The sequence below is a fragment of the Cryptomeria japonica genome, chromosome 7 (assembly GCF_030272615.1).
Source record: "Cryptomeria japonica chromosome 7, Sugi_1.0, whole genome shotgun sequence".
In the NCBI taxonomy this organism is placed as follows: Eukaryota; Viridiplantae; Streptophyta; class Pinopsida; order Cupressales; family Cupressaceae; genus Cryptomeria; species Cryptomeria japonica.
The window spans coordinates 858,700,928-858,724,628 of NC_081411.1; the positions used below are offsets into that span (position 1 = coordinate 858,700,928).

At 33.3% G+C, this 23,701-nt stretch overlaps 1 non-coding gene across 1 annotated transcript; it reads left to right on the plus strand.

The window, feature by feature from the left end:
- The first annotated feature begins 23,295 nt into the window (after positions 1 to 23,295).
- LOC131047063 (small nucleolar RNA snoR137) lies at positions 23,296 to 23,427 on the plus strand. Its single transcript, XR_009106089.1, has one exon. It is a non-coding gene; the product is annotated as a small nucleolar RNA snoR137 (small nucleolar RNA).
- Positions 23,428 to 23,701: the final 274 nt, after the last annotated feature.

Genomic DNA, 23,701 nt, shown 5'->3' on the forward strand with positions numbered 1-23,701 from the left:
ATGTCATAACCCTCTTTTTAGACTTCGATAAAACTTGCTAATAATACTATTATTATCCTTATTATCCTTATTATTATTACTATTTAGTAATAATAATAAGGATAATAAGGATAATAATAGTATTATTAGCAAGTTTTATCGAAGTCTGAAAAGAGGGTTATGACACATGATGGATTAAGGAAGAATAATAATGCAATAAAATAATTCTCATGTCATTCAATTAAAACTAAACAGGTTTATTAAGTTTATCGGGTTGGAAGACCTATTGATGGCCAAACTGACACATGCAACACATGAAGGGAATTCACCATACCTCTCTTGAAAAAGATAACTGATCTTTCGATCAATCACCTTCCAAGGTCTTGGGAGTTGGGTCATGACCATGTTGTGTAGCTAAGAGGTGAATGTGCTCTGTTTATTCAAGAGGCGTGTTGGTGGTTTCCTAATTAAATGTAGATATAACTCTAATATAATCCCTATACTAACTAGAGGATAAAGAAAAGTCAATAGATGAAGGAAATGCATGAAGATGATGTTTATATTCTACTTGAATCTTTGTTTAATCAAAAGTTCAATAGATTCATTAACTACAACATTAAGATAAGATTAAACATAATCTCTCGTATTGATATTACAATATCCAATGGAATTTAATAAGATTAAAAAAAGAAACAAACCATTTTCAACTAGCATTTTTCAGGCACAAATTAGAAATTTGCAAATTTCATTTGAGCACAAATGTATTCCTCGGGTAATCAATGAACAAAGATCAAAGTTTGAACATCACACCATTTGCAAGAACAAAAAAACTTAGAGAAACAAGAACCACATTTAGATTTGATTCCAAATTTTCTTTGATTTCAAGTGTAATCCAACAACCATGCACACAATTTTTTTTTATTATGTCTATCTATATTTGTCTCCACCTATTCTAAAATGCAAAATGCAAACTAAAAATTAAAAGGACTAAGAAAGGCTAGAGGTGAAATTTTCCAATTTGCTAACTTCTAATCTCCTAACTTCTAACTCTCTAAAAAATCCCTTTTGAATGAGTATAATTTTAAATTTTATAGAACATGAAACAAATCCTTCTCACCAAGAGAACATGCAAAATTGAAGTCCTTTCTCACATGTAAATGTTCCATTTAGAAACTTTCTATTTCCATCTACAATAAGACTCTAGTTAAGCCTTCAAAACTTCAATCACAAGATTTCAACTTTAGTTTGACCTTGAATTCACTAAATAAAATTGATTCACTTCTAATTAAATTGCAATTAAATCGAGTCTTTTTAGTTTATCATCAGTTTGCAATTTATCAACAAAAGTTCTCTTTGATTTTCAAATGAATTTCACATTTGATTATCTCATTGCATTCTCATACCATTTTTATAATTTTTGGAAAATCATGATCTATGTTGCTTGGAATCACTTGTTTAACTTGAGTCTGCAAGAACTCGTAATATTAACCAAGTTGTCACTTGTTTATCTTATCAATCCTTCCAAAAAGGAAAGGAACCCCTCTTGCTAATCACCAAATACCCATAATTAATTCATGTAGTCGATAAAATCTTTAAAATTTATGAGAATTTTAAATATTTTAAAATCTTACAAGTTTTCAATTTCTAAAAGTAAAATGGAAAAACATGGCACGAAAACGAGAAAACTTAAGAATCTAGAATTTAATAAAATCATACTTATTATGGTTTTACAACGGGGGCTTGGGGGCAGAGCCCATGGTATGGATCTAGGGGTAGCACCTTTGATGCAAAAAAAATCTATTATTAATATAACGAGTCAATTTTTATTTTGGTATGTAAACCAACCTTTGTAAATCGTTAAAAATGCTTGATAAATGAATGGTTGTGGAATGAGAAAAGCCATGAGATTGTAGTTTATTCTTCATTGGATAATAAAAGAAAGTGGATGGGTTTTTATCTATGGTTGTAGCCCACATTCAATGAACTGCATTAAATCTATGTGTGATTGTTTATTGTTATTTTTGCCTTTTATTTTATATTATATTTGATATTGTTTATTGTTTCAATCTGCTAAACCCTAACATTTTAGCATTTGGTGAGGTAGAATTCACAATGGTCCAATTTAGCATACAAATCCTTATAAACAACATAAATTCGATAATATTGTAAGGAAGTTAAGTAGCAGAACAATTTCCTACACTAACCTTGAGAGGAGGGTAATGCAAAAACTTTTATAGATCATTACAACAATTATAGAAACTTAACAAAATTGGACACAACAACATGCATACCACAACACAGTGATTTACGAGGGGGAAACCCTTTTGGGAGAAAAACCCCACACTCCAATAGTTGTCCAATATATTATTCAACAATCAACAACATATTACAATATACTTGCAGAGCAAGCTCTTCATAGGAGTACCACTAATTAGAGACCCAGAGGTAACTCAATCACCATAAGACTCTTACACACAACCTCTATCTCACGCAACTCATATATATAGGAGATACAATATAAGAAACTGTCAAACGGTATTACAAAACCATGGGCTAAAACCACCCAATAAAGTAGAGCCAACCTTATCTCCTATCTAGATGCCCAATGACGTGTGAAAACACACATCAACACGTGTCCCTCCCTTTTACAGCTCGTTTATGTGTCCGATGCATTTTATATTTCCTATTTCAGGAGGACAAACTTCTTGAGGCCATAACTTGTGAACCATGTGTCCAACTGACGAACCATTTGAAGCGCCATAAATCTTGTGAAGCATTTCAAAGCCTCTAAAGTCCTCGAAATTAAATTTAAACCTTTCATCACACCCCTCCAAAACAAAAGTTTTCATATCTTCAAAACTAGTTGTGATCTTGCGACGAAACTTTACCGGAATGCTTATCTAGCCAACCAGAAGCTTTGGGAAGAATTTCTTCGTGCTCAAATGAAAACTTACTATAAATAGTAACCTCATGTAAATGCAAGGTTGAGACACCATTTTTCCCAACAAATATTCTTCCTCATAAAATTTGTGATGAATGCTATGCTCAATCTCTGTTAAGCCATAAACATGCTTAAGTTTTTAAAAAAAGAAGGTTTACCTCCATTTTTTCCTATTCATGGAAGTCACAAAGTCTTGACTTGAATATATGCATATAAGACTTGAGAAATATTATGTGAATATTTATGTCAAATTTTCAACTTTAACTTTGATATACATATGTTGCAAGTTATTTTTCAACATAGGTTTGTCATGTTGTTTTGTATACACACAATGGTATGGATCCAACAACATAATCAAGAGGAACACCATAGGTTTATGAAGGGATAAACTGATTTTGTGGGGGTAGAGGAGGAAAATCTAACCACTACAAAGGGTGGTCAAACCCCACGAGGACTCAAAACTCATCTCTCCACTTTGAGCAAAACCTTTTGGGGCATCACAACCTCTAAGTTTACTCATTTAAGGGGAAAATGCATATGTAATTGATGTATTCTAAGTGATAAAAATATCTACACAACAAAAAACAAAAATATAGGTTATGAGGACCTTCTAGACAACTTTGTATGTCCTATGGCTAGGATGCATGCGTAGGTCAAGGATGACAACGCAACATGCTAACATCCTATACAAAAAGTACAGAAGTTCCTACCATAAGACACCAAATAACTAGTATTTAAGTTACGTATGCTAAATAGTGCAAAATAAAAAACCAATAGAGAGAAATAAATTAATAGAAGGATAAGGCTGACAAATAAATAATCACAATGAGTCCATGATATGAAGCCTCTAGTGCAAAAAATAATGTCTTGCATTTATACTTGCACACTAAGAGCAAAGACAAAAGGTTGGGGTGTCTATGTTAAGAGTTAAGTTGTCATTATCAAACCCCAGTTTTGGTGTTTTCACCTCGATGGACAACTTAGAAATGAGATTATGATAAAAACGATAATATAAATGAAGCAAGAATAATACAATGGAAGATATGATAGATTAAAGACAATGAAATAGCAACCAAATAACCCAAAGAGTTACCCTCCTTCAAGAACAAGAAGTGTAGCAACTTTTTGGAGTGAGGAAGACAACGATCTCTAAGTTAGCAAAGCTTAAATGAACAACAATGGTGGAAGGTGGTGAACTGGTATGTTGTGAAAATGGTGTAGAGAGTGTAAGAGAGCTTCACAAAATGCCAAAGAGAGTGAATCCAATGAACTATAGAGAGAAAATGAAGTGCAATTTAAAGGCAATAGTAAGGGACTAGAGGTCATCTCGACATTTGTGCAAGTCTAAAGAGACATTACATAGCAAGAATTAGCAAGTGTAACATTCTAATGACCATCTTCAGTCACAGATATTCATAAGATGAATGCGCAATGCGTGGACATTTTTGTAGCATGTACACGTCCATGCATTATCTAGATCAAATGGTTGGGAGACTAAGCATTAAATATGGCAGGATAGGATGATGGAATGAGAGTTGTGAAGGTCTATGGGATGTGAAATTGTATGGGGTGCAATTTAAGACATTACATTTTGCCCCCACTTTAGTGAACATATAAAAAAGGAGATGAAAGATAAACTAGAGAGAGAAAAGGGTGACGAGGGATATACCCAAGATGTGAAGGGGAAACAAAGTCTTCTATCCATGTGGAGTTGCCCCTAGGTAAGAGACCTGCGTGAAGCCTTCATGGGATGGTACTAAGTTGTATCATCACAAACATATTAGGTGCATACAAACATGTTATAGGAAAAACAAAAATTTAGATACAAAAAAAATGAGAAACAATCATAAGGCAATGATCATTTAGATAGTGTGGATATGGGTAGCAAGTTGTGTTATGCTATATTCCCATATGATCAACTGGCCTTTGACTACTACAAATTGTGTTGTAGGGCATACAAAAAATAGATAGAGATAAAAAAGACACGAGTGCGATAGTTTGAACCCCACACTAGTTAATAAATAAGACAACTTAATGCAAACATATTTCAAAAAGATTTTTGAAATATGTGATAAGAGATAAAAAATAAATATGAAGATGATAGCCCCCCCCTATAACGAGATGTGTTACATAGAGAGGAACACAAATCATTCTAAGGAGAAGAGATGTTGTGTCATGAAAACATAACGATATGTCTTCATGGAATACTACCTTGCAACATATAGCACATAACACCCACAACATCCACAAGAACATAAAAATACAAGGGGATATGATTATTCGAGGTCCATAAAATTCATTGTAGTGAAAATAGAGCATATATATGGCTAAATATGAATTACTAATCATATCTTTTTTGGATTTGAAGAAGAGAACATAAAAATAAAGAGAAAATAATTTTTTTGGGTCAACATGGAAAAAGGCCTAAATGTCCCCAATGCTTTGCATCATCCCCAAATGCAAAAAGTAAAGATACAAAAAAAAAAGAATGATGGGACATAGAGAGGAAGTGCACACCATATATTATCCCTTGTATCCAAGTACCTATAGAGTAACTTGGGTCCTTCAAGAGAGCACAAACATATAAAAACAAGTACAAGGGAACACAAGCACACTCTAATATAAAGATAAGAGGAGCACTGCTCTAGTAATCATCCCTGATTAGATCATCATCCTCCCAATCTTGATCATAGGGAGAGGGAGGACAAGCTCAAACAAGAATGATTACCAGTGCAATACTAGGTGTTTCACCAACAACAAGAGCCAAGGATGAGGTTGCCTCAACATTCTCATCCAAAAACTCTTGTGAGGCAAGAGTTAATGATCTCATGAAGATAGTTGAATATGTTAGAATCTCCTCTAAAGAATCAAACATACACCTCTTAGAAGAAGAGATAGATGACTCAACTAAAGTTGTAAGATGGGAGTCACATCGTTGACCTCTAGAAGAGGGACAGTGACAAAGGTCGGCGAAGGTGAAACCTCCTCACCAACAATAAATGAAGCAAACAAAGAATCTACGGGAGTTGACTTCCTACGAAAAAACTTAGGAACAAAGTATTGCTCAAACTTACGCTTATGAAGTTGAGTTGAGACCTTCACAATAATCATGGTAGGTTTGAGGACCCCATAAAAGTTGTGATAAAGATGTATAGAGGAAACAAGAGGAACAAACAAGGCCACACTAGCACCTTCGTATGAAGCATGTATATGATCTATGAGAATGGAGGGATATCTAGAAGAGAGGTGATAAGAGGTGGATCTAAGGAGGGAGCAATGAACACTTGCACTCTCTTAGGATGAAGCTCATTGTCAACCCTTGAAGAAGTTGGAAGCAACATAGAAGAAGGAGAAAAGACAACAAGAGTATAAAAAATAGGAACGAGAATGGAAGTGAAAACCAAAGACTCACCCTTAGTCTTCAAAGGATCCTCACGTTCCTTAGCCATCACTTGTCGATGATGCTTACACACACATGCAAGTTGGTTTCTACATAGATGGGCTTTGAAAAGAAGCCAAAGAGGATTCCATAGCATCATGCATCAAGGGGGCAACTGTTTGTACCATTTCCTATTGAAGAGAAGTCTCAATCGATGAAGCAGGAGGTGCTATAAAAGTAGGAACCGTAGACTCAACCACATACACATTTTCTCTTTTTGCTCTAGAAGTAGTTAGAGGAACAAAAGGAGACCTCAAAGCCTAAGAGATAGGTGCCAAAGGTGAAGGACACAGATGAGATGACCGCTTACCCTTTCCATACAAAGTATGGCAAGGGATATCTACAAGGATGGGAAGCTTAATGGGAGGGTGAGATTTAGACTTCGACAAATTAGGGGACTTTCTTGTTTTTGTGTTAGGCATGGTCAAAGGAACAAAAGACACCACCAAATGTTGCATAGTCTTTGGAGGATGAGGAGGCCTAACCTGAAGAATGAGCTTGTCCTTAACTTTCAATGAAGAGAGAGCAATGGATGAAGCACATTGTTGTAGAGGAGCAAATTGAGATGGAGAGGTAGATGTAGGGGCTAGAAAAATAATAGGCTGGATTGATTTAAGTGCCGACTCCCCAATTTTATATTTATAAAATAATTTATATAACAGGTCTCCATGGGGTAGCATAGGTCCAACCAAAGCAGGTCATAAATGATCAAGAGAAAATCCCCCACATGACACTAGTGATCTATATCCAGTGTCCTATATAGTATGCATGACACCCTCATGAGGAAACTTAAGACATGTATGCACAATCAAGGGAACTATATCCATATAAACTAGCCATGGAATGGCTAGCTTCACCAAAAATAAGTTAGATTCAAGAATGAGAACAAATGTGTTACAAACTTCCTTGCGTCCCACAAGGACCATCAAGGTAGTGCATCCCATAGGAGGAACAAAAATACCATCATGTGTAGAAATAATGGCCTTACACTCATCATATTTTGTCTTGTGCAATTCATTGATGAAGAGGATGCCCTATGTAATCACATTGACTATGCAAGTGGGATCAACCATAGCACATGTGACAATATTACCATTAATATTAGCAAGGATGTAAAGAGGAGGCTCTCCACAACACGACGAGTCATTAGGTGTGAATGATATGTCAGGAGTTCTAACCTTCTAACTCAAGGGAGAAATCAGAGTGATAGTGACCATGTTCACATATGGACAATTGGTCGATGGATGAGAAGATGATGCATAAATAAAATTGGTATAATGTAGAGGAAAAGGATCGGTATAGATTTGCAACTCATTGAACATTGGCATTATCAATAGACTTGTTAGGTTTTTGTTTTCTATCCTTGACCCAGATGGTATTATTGTCTATGCGAGCTTGGGAAATATGTCTCAAATGCACACAATGCTTGATATCATGCCCAGGTCCATGGTGATATTGACAAAACTCAGATCCATCATACCCACAAGGATACGATTTGTTGTTTGAGAGTTGTTGGATCTCAAGAAGGGTTACCATGATATCTTTTAATCACTTTTGTCACAAACTTAGATAAGAATTAAATAGTCACGTTGAGGCCCTTGTGTGCTCTTATCAATTGCTTGAGGATTACTTAGCACATTTGCAATTACTTTGTTTTACTTGGACCCACTCAACAGAGACGTAACTCCAAAGTTATCAACACGAGGTTCAAGGAAAATTTCTCCCTAAGTGTCGACCTTGAGCTATCGATGAACATCCTTTGGAGATTATTGCTAGGTAGGGCATAAGGGATGTTGGAAGATATAGACTGATATTGAGAAATAAAATATGTGAGCTTCTGATTAAGTTGTTGCTTACAGTGAACAAGGTCAACGATAGTGATTGTGGTACCAATGTTTCCTTGAAACCTTAGGAGAAATAAACTTATTAACTGATTAAAAGAATGAATGGAATGATCAGGTAGAGAGTCATACCATTCTAGCATGGTCCCTTTAAGGGACCGAGATAATAGCTTAACCAGAATATTATCCTAGTGATAGAAATCACTATGTAAAGAGTGGTGAAAGAGTTAATATGTAGTTGCAAATTACCATCACCATTAAATATGTCAAATTTTGGAATCCCAACCCCTTGGGGTTGGGGAATGTTAAGGATATGGAGAGAAAATAGGTTGCGATGATAATATGGGGAAAGTGATGATTGAATAACAACGTTAGTGAGATTAGCTAGTTGTTGTTGCAACTACCCCATATTTTGCAATATGGTGTTAAGAACTGGATTGCCAAGTGGAGGAGGTGGAGGGGGATTTACCATACTAGTAGAGACCAGGGTAGCAGAAATAATAGATGTAGTTGTAGCTACTCTAATTGTAGTAGCATGAAAGTGATAGTAGCAACAATAAAGCTAGGAGGTGGCATGGTGTACCCCAAGGAAGTTTGAGAGACATTAATACTTAGAATAACATTACGAATAGTAGGGCTTGCATCGACCTTGTAGATCAATACCTAAAGCATTATGACACCCTACCAAGGATGAGTTATTTGAGATTGAGTATCCCGAGGTTTAGGCACAATAGAAGGTACATGCACCTCTATAATCGTTGTTAATGTCCTAAGCACCTTAAGACCCTTGCGATCTAAGATTAATAGGTCTCTCGGATTGTTGATAACAAAATCAGCTTGAGGGAGGACATTCTCTCAATTAAGGTATCCTTTAAAATCCCTTATGTTCTCCTCTAGATTCTGAATTTGATTAAATGAAATCAAAAGAGAAGACTCATGATCAATAGTAGGAGACATAGGAGGGGTATTCATCAAAGTGTTGTGTTGAGAACTAGGTTGAGAATTAGATGGAGAAGAGGCTCCTAGACTTGAAGGAAATGACTAAGGAGTGAAAGGATCTGCAAGATATGCATTTCCTGAGAACATGACCAGGTCTTGTGGGACTATAATGATGAAAGGAAATACAAGAGCAAGGAAAGAAAAACAAAATCCAAGTAAGTTTATTGATGAAGTAAATGTTACCAAGAGAAATGCAAAAACCTTAGAGCAATCACCCAAATGTGAAGAAGGAGGCACAAACACTTTTGAAAGGGGAAAAGCAAAGGAAAACCCCTTGTGATATTATGAATGAGGCAATGCCTAAAATGAGAGAGAGAGAGCAAGAAACTCTTTACAATAATTTCATTAAGAAGAAATGAGAGAGGAGACATCTCTTAAATAGAGATGAGGAGAGGAGTTACAAAGTAACTCCCAAATCTATGAATGCCACCATTCATAAAATGTGTGTGCCATGTGTCCACATCCTCTTATGGAGGAAATCTAATATTCCTTAATAAAGGAAAATAAAAGAAATGACTTGTCCTCACACATGTACTAGAGGACAAATTACATGGAGGAATTCCAAAGGAATATCCTAAACTAAATACAAATAAACCTAAGCCAAGTAAAGATTAAATATTCTAACACCCCCCCTTAAGCTTTACTTGGGGAGTTTACATCAAACCCTTCAATGGGTTGCAACCCAAGATTTTTACAATGAAATTGGAACTTTTCTTTACAAAGTGGCTTGGTCAAAATATCTGCAACTTGGTCTTCCCCCTTGCAATAGAGGAGTGAAACTTGCTTGTCTTCAATTTGTTCTCTAATAAAGTGGTGTTGGAGAGAAATGTGTTTTGTCCTTGCATGGAAAACTGGATTTTTAGCCAAGGCAATGGCACTTTGGTTGTCACAATACAATTGAGTTGGTTCGTGTTGAGGTAGACCCAAATCTTCAAGTAGTCTTCTAAGCCACAAGACTTCTTTGGAAGCATGAGTGCATCCTTTGTACTCAGCTTCAGTGGATCCAAGAGAGGTAGATTGTTGCTTTTTACTATTCCAAGAAATTGCTCCTGAACCAACAAAAAAACAATAACCACAATTAGATTTCCCATCATTGGGATCTCCACCTAGATCGGAATCAGTAAAACCTTTTAAAGTAAAATCAGAATTTGCATCATAAAACAAACCTACATTAATAGTTCCTTTAATATATCTTAAAATTCTTTTAGCAACTTTAAAGTGTGTTTGTTGAGGTTTAGACATGAATCTTGAAACCAAACCAACACTATAAGCAGTATTCGACCTAGTAAGAGTTAAATAATTCAAACTTCCAACTAATTGTCTATACAAAGTAGGATCAACAAGAGGAGTTTTCATATCAAGCATTAACTTAGTGCCTAATTCAATAGGAATTGAAACATGGTGAGCATCATTCATGTTAAACTTATCTATGAGATCTTGAGCATATTGACTTTGAGATAAGAAAATTCCTTTAGAGGTTTGCCAAATTTGCATTCCTAAGAAATAATGTAAAAGACCTAAACCAGTCATTTGAAATTTTTGATTAAGTTGAAACTTAATATCAAAAATCAAAGTATTGGAACTTGAAGTAACAATCAAATCATCTACATACAAGATAATAATGATAATATCATCTTCACTATGTTTAATATACAAGTTAGGATCATTTTTACTTCTAATAAATCCTTGAGAAAGAAAGAATGCATTAATCTTTGAATACCACTCCCTAGGAGATTGCTTTAATCCATAAATTGATTTCTTTAATTTACAAACTAAGTGTGCATTACCTTCTTTAATAAAACCAGGAGGTTGAGACATATAAATTTCCTCATGTAAATCACCATTAAGAAAAGCACTTTTAACATCCATTTGGTGAATAGGCCAATTCATTCTAGAAGCTAAAGCAAGCATAGGTTTAATTGTAGGCATTTTATCAACAGGAGCAAAAGTTTCAGTATAATCTAAGCCTTCAATTTGAGAAAAACCTCTAGCAACTAATCTAGCTTTAAATTTACTAACTTGATTATTAGCATTCAATTTGGTTTTATAAAGCCACTTGCAAGAAACAAGATTTTTACCATGAGGCAAGGGAACTAAATCCCAAGTTTGGTTAGAAATTAAAGTATCTTATTCTTCCTTCATTGCTTTTTGCCAATGTGGTTGATTTTTAGCTTGATCAAATGTTTTAGGATCATTAGAATTCATAATAGTAGTCATTAAAGCATAATTACAATAATTAACTCTTCTAGCAAGAAGTCTATCCATTCTAGCTAAGTATTCATCACTATCTTGAATTAAAGAGTTAAACCATTTAGGTCTTCTTTTAGAAGTAATGGATTCATCACTAGAAGAAGAGTCATGAGGAGTAGAGTTATTATTATCATCATCACTATCACTAGAAGGAATAGAAAGAGATGCATTAGGAGTAGGGTTAAGAGAAGGAGGTTGGTCCTCCACAAGCACAACTTTGCTTTGAGCAAGTTCATCATCCTCCACTTTAGAACAATCATGAATGCCTTTTTCTGCAATACAAACATCTCTTGCAACTTTTACCTTGTTAGTAATAGGATTGTAAACTCTATAACCTTTAGTATTTTCATCATAACCAACAAAAATAAAAGGAGAAGATTTAGCATCTAATTTTTTTCTTTTCTCCTTAGGTTTGTGAACATAAGCTATGGAACCAAAAATTCTTAAATTTTGCAAATTGGGCTTTCTACCAGACCAAACTTCTTCAAGAGTTTTATCCTTTAAGGCTTTGGTAGGTGTTCTGTTAATTAAATAAGTTGCACAAGCCATAGCTTCAGCCCAAAACTTGTAATCCATATTTTTTGCATGCAATAAGCATCTTGCCATTTCTACAAGGGTCCTATGCTTCCGTTCTGCCACACCATTTTGTTGTGGTGTATAAGGAATGGTAAGCTCATGTTTAATTCCAAAAGATTTCAAATAAGAATTAAATGCATTATTGACATAGTCTCTTCCATTGTCAGTATGAAGAATCTTAATTTTAGAACCAGATTGTCTTTCTACAAACATATGAAATTCAGTAAACACATCAAGCACTTGATCCTTACTATGAAGGAAATATATCCATGTTCTTCTTGAAAAATCATCAACAAAGGTAAGAGCATACCTTGAACCTTGGATGGAGGGATTCTCCATGGGACCCAAGAGATCACTATGAACTAGATGCAATTTAGTATATGCCCTCCAAGCTTGACCATGAAGAAAGGGTTCCCTATGCATCTTACCACTCATGCAACCATTGCAAACAATTTGAGAAGGAACAATACTAGGTGTAGTCACATAAATCTGTCCACTTAATTAAATGAATACTTAGTATTTATTTGATTATTTAACCATCAACTAATAATTAATTAAATTAATATTTAATTAATTCATCTTAACCCTCTTCTCCTATTAATTAAATAAATTATTCAATTTATTTGATTTAATTCACTTAACCAAATTCATACCATTAATTAAATAAATAAATCATATTTGTTTAATTAAATCTTCTCTCACATTTAAATAAATTAATATTTATTTAAATCCCCCAAAATCCCACCTCTCACATTTAAATAAATTAATATTTATTTAAATCCCCCAAAATCCCACCTCTCACATTTAAATAAATTAATATTTATTTAAATCCCCCAAAATCCCACCTCTCACATTTAAATAAATAAATCATTTATTTAAATCACCTTTATCCTCCACCCACTTGTATTTTCCTACAAAAGCAAGTTGCACAATTATTTTAAATAAATAATTTATTTAAATCACCTTTATCCTCTACCCACTTGTATTTTCCTACAAAAGCAAGTTGCACAACTATTTCAAATAAATTATTTATTTAAAATCCTATTTATCCTCACCCACTTGAAACCTTTAATGGTTTCCCTTAAAGTATTCAAACTTGATGGCTTTAAAGTCTTCAAACTTGATGGCTTCCTTCTATAGTCTTCTTAAGACTTTAATGGTTTTCCTTAAAGTCTTCAAGCCTTTAATGGTTCCCCTCAAAGTCTTCAAGCATTTTAATGCTTTATCTTCCTTTTTCTCATTTAAATAAATTAATATTTATTTGAATATTTATCCAAATACAACTTGCACACATTTATTGAAATAAATGAATTTTTATTTTAATAAAATCCTATTTTCCCTCACCCACCAAATCCACTTGCAAAATCTAATCCCCTTCTAGATTCTTCTAACCCCTTCCTAATTAACTTAATCCATCCCCTAATTATTGTCACATTCCTAAGCAAAATGGAGTCACTTCTCAAAGCCTAAAAGTCTTTGATAACCATTAAAGGCTTTCAACCTTCAACCACTAAATGTCTCAAAGTCTTGGATAACCTTTGAAAGCTTCCAACCTTCAACCACTAAATGGCTCAAAGTCTTTGATAACCATTGAAGGCTTTCAACCTTCAACCACTTAATCCCCAAAGTCTCCAATAACCATTAATGGTTACCTCAAACCCTCCCACATGGTTAAAACATTTGTTTTGACTCAACCTCTACCCAACCCAAGGGTCTCATCAAGCCTTTAATGCTTTGACCATGATTATCTCTTAATCATTTGCACAAAGGTTTATCCTTGCATTAACTCCTAATCCAGTGGGTAATCCTAATTTAGGCTTGACCCTTACCTTCTAGATAACCATGAGGTCTCCTCAGACATTTAATGCCTCCAACCTCTTCTCTCAACCCAATCTTATGTTGACACTTGTCACCATTTCATTGGTGCAAATTGTGCACATGGATCCCCAACTTTCAAGCTTGACCCTTGATTAAACCTTTCAATCCTGGCCATCCATTGCTCCATTTTTCCTATAAATAGAGCCCATTCCTTCATAATCCAGATCCTGAAAACTTGTATGCATTTAGGCTATAGACATTTTTAGAGAGCATTTAGCATAAGCAATCTAACATCTTATCATTTTTGGTTAAAATATATCATTTTAGCATCAATAGCATAGTATTTAGCTTTTCATTTCATATTTGAAGCTTAATATTAAATCTCAATCCTCCATAAGCATCCATAGTGCAAAAAGCTGCTGAGAGCTACACTATTTTGGAACTTGGAGAGGAGAGGAACAAGGGAGAAGGAGCTAAGGCCATGCTAAGAGGCAGTTGGAGATGCCTCATGATCTTTGTTTTACTTATTAGATATATTAGCATGTCTCTTTGTGTCTCTTTTGGTATGCCTTTTTAGATTAGTTTTTGATTGACTAACACTAATGTTTTGTATGTTTTTGTGTTCTTTGATCATAGACTAACCTTGTGCCATTTAGGAGGGCATCACTAGGCAATCCATCAACCATATTTGCTTTTTGCATCAATGAAATATAATTAGAATTGAGATGGCCAAGTCTTTCATGCCATATAGTAAAATCAACAGTAGTAAGCAAAGGATACTTTGGAGGAGCAAATTCATAGAACTTGAATAAGTTATCACTATCCATTTTAGCAGTAGCAATAACATGATTAGTTTTTGGATCAATGATATAACATATGCCCCTATAAAAGTTAATCTTATAATTTTGACAAAGTTTAGGAACTGATATCAAATTTGATTTTAATTCAGGAACATAAAGAACATCATGTAATTTCCCATTAGGAACATTCACATCACCAATAGCTTCAACTTTGCAACTATGATTATTAGCTAATTGAATGGGAATATTAGAAGTATCAGGATGCAGAGATTCAAAACATTCTTTATGAGAGGTAACATGTTGAGATGCATCGGAATCAATAATCCACTCAAGTGGTTGAGAAACATTATAAGTACATGTAAATGCATGACGAGATGAATTACCATTATTATTACCTTTCTTATAATGAGGTTTATGTTGTTGATTATTTTGATTATTTTGATTATTTTGGTTCATGGTCTTTTTACCATTTTGCTTCTTAAAACAATTATTAGTAATATGACCATCTTTCCCACAATATGTGCAATGGGGTCTTGTTTGAGAATTATTCCTTTGATTATTGTACGCATTATTATGATTATTATTATGAGAATTGTTATGATAGGATTTAGAATGAGATTGATAATTAGAAGATTTGTGATTATTATTATGATTATTATTATTATTATTGGATCTAAAATTATTGTTATGATTTTGGTTTTTAGACATAAAAGCATGTTCACTACTTTTAAGAGTACCAAATTGAATTAATTTAGCTTCCTCTTGACGTAATAAATTATGAAAATATCATAAGTTAATTGAGTAGCTAAACTAGGAATAACAAGTTGAGCATGAATATTCGTAATAAATTGTTGAAATTGACAAGGAAGACATTTTTTAAGAATAAGATGAATTAAATGTAAATCAGCTAGCATAACTCCTAAACCAATTAATTGACTATTAACAGAATCAAACTTTAATAAGAATTCATCCATGGTTTTAAAATCTGTATACCTGAGATCTTCAAGTTGATCTTGAAGCTGAATTTTTCGGGATTCATTTGAGCTATCATAAGTTGTTTTTAAAATTTCCCAAGCTTCATACGCTTTTGTGCAATTTCCAATTAAAACATACAAATCAGGAACCATTGAAATACCAATTAAACCAAGTGCTTCCTCATTTTGAGCCTTCCATCTATCTTGGTCGGCTCGAGGAGCAGTTGTAGCGGGCTCAAAGGTTTTATCAGTTGCAACATCCAAAAGGTGTTTGAAACAAAAAATAAACGAGATATGTGTTTTCCATGAATGATAATTAGAACTATTTAATTTGATTTCTGGAATTAAAGTAGACATGATAGCAAACTAATGTTTAGTTAAAAAAAAAATAAAAAAATTACCCCTTTGATTAAAAAAAAAAAAAAATTAACCTCCTTGATTAAAAAATTTCAATAATAATTTATTAAATTTTTTTTTAATCTTTAATAAAAAATTTAAAGATTTATTTTTTTTAAACTTTAATTTTATTTAAATAAACTTTATATTAAAAAAACTTTAAAACTTTATTAATAAAATAATTTATATTAAAAAAAATTATTAAAAAACATATATATTAATAAAATTTGTTATTTTAAATTAAAAAAATTATAAACTTTTAATATAAACTATTTAAAGCTTTTTATGTATTAAAAAGTGTATAACTTTATTAACTTTTTAAATACACTTAAAACTTTATATGTATAAAATTGCAGAAAACGATACCTAAGAGAAATGAAATTAAACGTAAGAAAAGAAACGTTATGACAAAGATGAAAGGGCAGAGGTGTTAATAAAATAGATGATATGCAGATTGAGCAGAGATGCACAGGGAAAAAAACAAAAAACGGAGACGTTACTTATATTTGAAAATGATTTAGAGCTCTATTATTCTGAAAACGTTACAGATGAAGACAGGGAAATCATGAGACCACGATTAAGGCTTAAAAAACACAGAGAGGTGAGGGGCAGGAAACAAATACAGGTTGCCAAAGATAGCAGAGAAAAAACAAAACATAGATACAGTAAATTTCAGATGAAAATTTTAATTTTTTTAACAAGCGCTTGGGCTACAGAACTACAAGCTGAAACAAAGAAATTAGATTGGCACAGAAATTTTAATGCTAACAAATACGAATGCTTTGACTAAATTATACATTAAGTTATAATATCTGAAAACCACTATAAATTGAGAATAAATAACATATTTAAATCAAAATAGATTTTCTATTAGCAAAATCCTATATGCAAGAAAAATGTTAGAACCTGCAAATAAACAAAGAATGTCTTGGCGGCAAGCCTTCCAAAACAAGATGATAATATGGGTTTGGCGGCAAGCCGACCAAACAGATTAAGGATGCTAAGTTTGGCGGTAAACCTTCCAAACTAGACAATAATAAAAAAACAGAAAGAAGAAACTTTGGCGGCAAGCCTTCCAAATACTAGAATCTAAAAAAAATTAAACCTGCAGGCAAACTTGTTAACAAGTTTGAAAAGAAAACTTAAAATCTGAAACCAAAACCTGCACAATAGAAAATATTAGAAAAAGAACTTCTCCTCTCAAGAATGTCTCCAACAAGGTGAACTCCACAGAATGGCAACCTTCATCAATCTCAACTTGAAACAAGGATTAGAAACCTGCTCTGATACCATGAAAGGAAATACAAGAGCAAGGAAAGAAAAACAAAATCCAAGTAAGTTTATTGATGAAGTAAATGTTACCAAGAGAAATGCAAAAACCTTGGAGCAATCACCCAAATGTAAAGAAGGAGGCACAATAAATTTTGAAAGGGGAAAAGCAAAGAAAAACCCCTTGTGATATTATGAATGAGGCAATGCCTAAAATGAGAGAGAGAGAGAGCAAGAAGCTCTTTACAATAATTTCATTAAGAAGAAATGAGAGAGGAGACATCTCTTAAATAGAGATGAGGAGAGGAGTTACAAAGTAACTCCCAAATCTATGAATGCCACCATTCATAAAATGTGTGTGCCATGTGTCCACATCCTCTTATGGAGGAAATCTAATATTCCTTAATAAAGGAAAATAAAAGAAATGACTTGTCCTCACACATGTACTAGAGGAAAAATTACATGCAGGAATTCCAAAGGAATATCCTAAACGAAATACAAATAAACCTAAGACAAGTAACGATTAAATATTCTAATAGGAATTTTAGGCCTTAAAATCCTCCTTACCACAATTTTAGAGGTTGTCTAGGTTGTAAAACTCACAAATGAGCTTGACAACACTCCAGTAACCTCAAGAATTATCAAGAAAAAAGAAGATAAAGAAGTTCATTATTTAAGTTTGAAAAGATTTTACAAAGCTTTGACAAGTTTTGAACCAAGAGGCACATTCATGTTGGGTTCATCAAAATGTAGAGGAAGAAAATTAAACCATTACGAAGAGTGGTTAGACCCGACAAGGACTCGAAATCCAACTCTCCACTCTAAGAAAAACCTTTGAGGCACCACAACCTCTGAGTTTTCTCACTGAAAGTGAAAATGTGTATGCAATTGATACATGGTAACTGATAAAAATATTTTGACTAGAGAAGATGAAAACATAGGTTATGAGGACCTCCTAGAGAACTTTGTACGTTCTCTGCATAAGACACGTGTATGGGTTGAGGATGACAAAGTGACATGCAAATATCTTGTATGGAAAAAATATAGAAGTTCGTACGAGAAGACACTAGATAACGAATATTTAAGTTTTGTATACTAAATAGTGCAAATAAAAAAACTAATAGAGATAAGTAGATTAACAAAAGGACAAAGAAATATTCACAACAAGTCCACGATATGAAGCTTCTATTCCAAACAACAATTTCCTTTTCTAATACTTTCACACATAAGACCAAGGATGAAATGTTGGGGTGGCTGTGTTTAGAGGTTTGTCATGGTCAAACCCACATTTTGGTGTTTCCACCGCCACAAATGACCTAGAGATGAGATTGCGATAAAAATGATAATATAAATGAAGTAAGAAAAATGCAATGGATGATATGCTAAGTTAAAGACAATGAAATAACAACTAGATAACCTAAAAGTTCACCTTCATTGAAGAACAAGAAGTGTAACAACTTGCTAGAGTGAGGAAGGCAACAATCTACAAGTTAGCAAAGCTTAAATGCACAACAATATTGGAAGGTGGTGAACTAGTATGCTATAAAAATGGTGTAGAGAGTGCACTTGAGAGATTCACAAATGCCAAAGAGAGTGAATCCAATGAACCACGAAGAGAAAATGAAGAGAAAAAGGTAATATTAAGAGATAGGAAGTCGTCCCAATGTTAGTGTGAGCCCAGAGAGGCGTTACACTGCTAGAATTAGCAAGTGTAACATCTCATTGATTGTCTTTAGTTGTAGATATTTGCGGGATGAATTCTCAACACATGGATGTCTCCACGACGTGCATAGGTCCATGCATAACATGGACCAAATGGCCAAGCGACTAAGCATGATATATGGTAGGGGAGACTGATGGAATGGGAGTTGGATCATTTTTTTTTAATTGGCTAAAGTGAAGGCCTATGTGATGTGAAATTGTACGAGGTGCAATTTATGACGTTCCAGTGGGAAAAACATCACTAAAATCCCACCCAAAAAAGATTCTTAATTAATGGTTGCACATTAAGAAATTTTTTTAGGCACGAGGTTGGAAGAATTTTTCACTTGATGCGCCTTCCTTTTCATTTGAATAGGCTTTGGGTCTCTAAACATTGTGGGCACTTAAAAGTACCAGGGACTTTTGAATTTCAAAAACCTTAGAAGTTTTGAGATTTTTGCAATTTTGGGGTCTTGGTCATTTTAGGGATCTAAATAATTTTGAGAATTTTATTCTAGCACGGATATGGATCTCAAGGACTTTACCAAATTTTGGGGTTATGGAGTTGAGCGAGACTTTTTGTAATTTTGGGACTTTTGCCTTGGTTGGGTTTAAAGTCTGAAAAGGATCTTGGACTTTTGGATTTTGGTCCAAAAGTCCATCCGAGATTTGAGATCCAAATTTTTTTTTATTTCTTTTCAATTTTTTTTTTTTGTATTTTTCAATATTTTATTTTTTTGGGGATTTTTCATAAATTTTAATTTTTTATATCTTGAATTTTTTTTAATTTTTTGTGGGGTTTTTTAAAATTTTAAGCCTATAACTCCAAAAAATATAGTGGAAAGCCAAAAGAAACCAAAAACTAACCCAAAACGATGAAAAAACAAAATGACCAACACAAAGTGACAAGCGAAGGAGAACACAATAAACAAAAATAAAAAATGAAAAATAAAGGCTGAAAAATCACCTGGGAAAGGGATGAGAGCAATGATAAAAAATAGACTGAGAGGGAGGAAAGGTGAGAGTAAGGACTCGAAACTTGAAAGGATGAAGGACTTTTGGATTTTGGTCTAAAAGTTTTCTCGAGACCTGCGACTCCGCTATGATAAAGACTAATAAGAAATGGTAATGGAAACTCAAGCCTATCATGGACATCGAGAAAAGAGTCCATACATCCATCAAGGAATTGAGGTTCCACCAAAGGCAAACCAAAAACAAAGGAAGGGAAAGGAAGTGAGAAATTGAGTCGATGATGGACAACATGATAAGGATCCTTATGTTTGCATGAGACCTGAAGTTTTGTGAGGACAAGAAATGAAACACAAGACAAAGAAAGAGGTCCCTATTTTGTCTTAGGAAAAATAAAGAGGTGCGTATGTAGGACATAACGAGACCCTCCACATGTAGTGTTGTGATGGTTATTCTAAAATCAACAAACTTATCACCTTACTTCCCATTAAAGTAGTTCATACATCAAAAGGTGTCCCACATTATATCAATGCTAATTTATTTTATGATTATCATTAGACACATGGGCACACTAGAGAGGGATGTATAACACTTAAGACAAAAATACAAGATCATATTGATAATAATGCGCTTCAAGTTGAAGATAGTCATAATCATGGAAATACATGTCCTATGCTTTTATTTAATGGTAATAATCAAATAGAGATGGATGATGAAGTCCCCCTCAATGTTGGTCACAACAAGTGCAATGTTTTTGTTGAAATTTCTATGATCACATCTAGCATTCACAATATAAATATTACAAATGTTCAAGCTAAAAAAATATTAAAATTAAGGAAAAAAATTGTATCAAAGTATCAATAGCACACCATGTGGTGGTGTATGATGGTTGAACTTGGAGATATAATGACCATTTCAATAGAAATGAGGGTACCGAAACAGAATCAATGCGACTCTAAAGTTACAAAATATGCATTAGTAATTGCATCTTATGGCTTAGGAGTTGAAGCGAGTTAGTTGAAAAAGCAACAAACTCCAAGTAGTGTAAACCAAAGCTACATAGGAAATAATTAAATAAAATAAATAGACGTGCAATGTTTATCAACACCTTCATATTTGAAATACAAATCTAATGAGTTTGTGCCTCAATAAAAAGGTAGTCTTAGTCCAAATTTAGCCACATAGGTGGTGATAGTCAAACTCAAAACAAAATAGAACTTGAAAAAATCAACTTCTAACAACCTTGTCTTGCTTAAACACTTCTACTTAGATCACAAATACTCTACATTAATACTTGTTCACTTAGACTTACATTTCTATTGATCAATATGCAACCGAGCTACAACTTTATTATTAATATGAAATCAAATAAAATATCCATGTTGTGGACATAGGAAGAGAATCCCTTGAATGCAAGAAGTTATCTAGATAGTTTGCTTTTTCATATTTATGTAGGATCTCTTCTTACCACTCTACCACTTGGAAATCATTTGAATTAGCAACATTAAGTTAAGATATAATACACTTCTATAACTTTTTAGGATAAGATAAGATCAACTATGCTTCTCGAACTTGTGAGGATAATATAAGATCACCTATGATTTTCTCATTTGATAAAAGACAAGACAACATACATAAGAAATTACATTTCCTAAACCCACAAAACATGATAAAGCCCATTAAGACTATTGGAGAAATGTAAAATCCATCCATATATTTTAACTTTTTTTGTCACTAAGCCCACAATGCCTCCATGCTAATTAACTAAATACATTACTAATTAGAGTACTCTTTTACTAGCTAATTCATTAGTTTACCCTAGCATTAATTGATTAAATACATCATTTAATTGATTAGGATAATATCATTCACCCTCATAATTTTAGAATAAAAAATTTATCTTCTGCCACATTTACAAAACCGATTTCTTTTATTTAAAAAATAAAATAAAATAATTGAAATCAATTTTAAATCTTATCAATCCAATTAATCAAATTATTACTCACCATTCATTCTCGTATCAATGATGACCTTGAGTGTTGAAGGCACAAAGTAGCAATAATGGGAAGAGCAAGAAGTGTGCCCTCTTTAAGTTTTCATATAAGTTTCTGCATCAACATTTTAGATGACAAATCCTCATTAAAATGATACAAATTTCAACCATCAACAAGTTATAGGGGATTGGTCTTTCTTTCTTTTTAATCTATAAAATATTGTAGCTCAATGCACAATCTTCACTCTACAATTTGTTAATACATTTTTATGGATATGGATCCTTTTATAGTCCATTATATTGGATGATTTGTTTTTGGGTCTACAAATGCTTATAGCATATGGACTATCTCGTACTCCATACAAAAGGCATGTAACTATGCTACATATGAGACATACATATCCCAACCCCTCGAACTTGTGACCTTTATTTCAAGAGTACACGTTCTCCATTATTAGACCTATTGAGAATATTACATCATAATTTTCAAAAGACTTAAATTATGAAATGCACCCCAATTACAATAATAATAATAAAATATAAAAAAAAAAATGAATCTAATAATAAACATAATATATAATACTTAATTAAATAAAACTATAAATATCTATACTATTTAATAATGTGTTTAGATACTATTACCGATTAATGTTCAAATCTCTCCCATTTCTTTGAAGTGCACACACTCACAATAAAGACATGCCCATGAATGAACGAATGAAATTTTTTAATGACGTATAAGACAGAAACTTAGAACAACACAATGATAAGATCATTACCCTAATTCGTATTCCTTCAATTTATTCCAAATGGGAGGCATATCATGGGGCCTTTAAAACAAACAACTAAATTAACATTCTTAAAGCCCTAAATTTTCTTCATGAACCTTAAAAGAGAGTATTGGCAGCCCATGGTGGATATCTTCCAAACAATGAAAAAAATAATCGCGTAAAACCCTAATTCTTCTTCACAAACCCTAAAAATATGTCTCCGTAGGTCTATTTCTACGCTTGTAGATCTGATTCTGAAATTCCATTCTTTATATCCGTGCTGGGAAAGTTAGTTCGTAGTCGGACTCAATATAACAGACACACGTCTACCTTAAGCGTAAGAAACTTCTCTATTCTCTGCAATGGTTTTCTAGGGTTTGATATTGCTTTCTATAGGCGTTGCATTCCTTATCTTTCGGTGTAAGGCGTGTGTCAAGGAAAGCGTAAATAAATAATCTGCAAGCATTTCTATGTCTCTGTCTTTCTTCCATGGATAAGACGGATAAATATTTGCTTGCTTATATTTATTATATATATTTAATTTTGTCCGTTAACTTTTTTCGTTTTATATTTTGGTGTTGTTGCTTCTAGGATGTGCATTTTCCTATCAATGGAAGATGTGCTCAGTAGGAAGCATATATTAAATTTCCAGTCTAATTACAGCCTGTTGCTTTTTAATGTGCATCAGGTTTACCTGTCTCCTGGTAAATCTCAAATGTCTCTTGTTTTACTTCTACAGTATGTTGCTTGTCTGTGAAACCCTAAGATGAGTTTTTCTTAAACCCTAATTAGGTCAATATGAATTCATAATGAAGTCATAGTTTTAAACAGGGTGACATATAACATCTATCTAAGGGTTTTTTGGTACCGTCTCAATTATTCCATCTTTCTGACCGTAACCAGTATTTCGTCGAAACTCAGGTGACTGTATCTTTAGAAACCCTGGTCGTTGTATCTTGTAAATTTGTCTGTGGTACGCTCTGAGA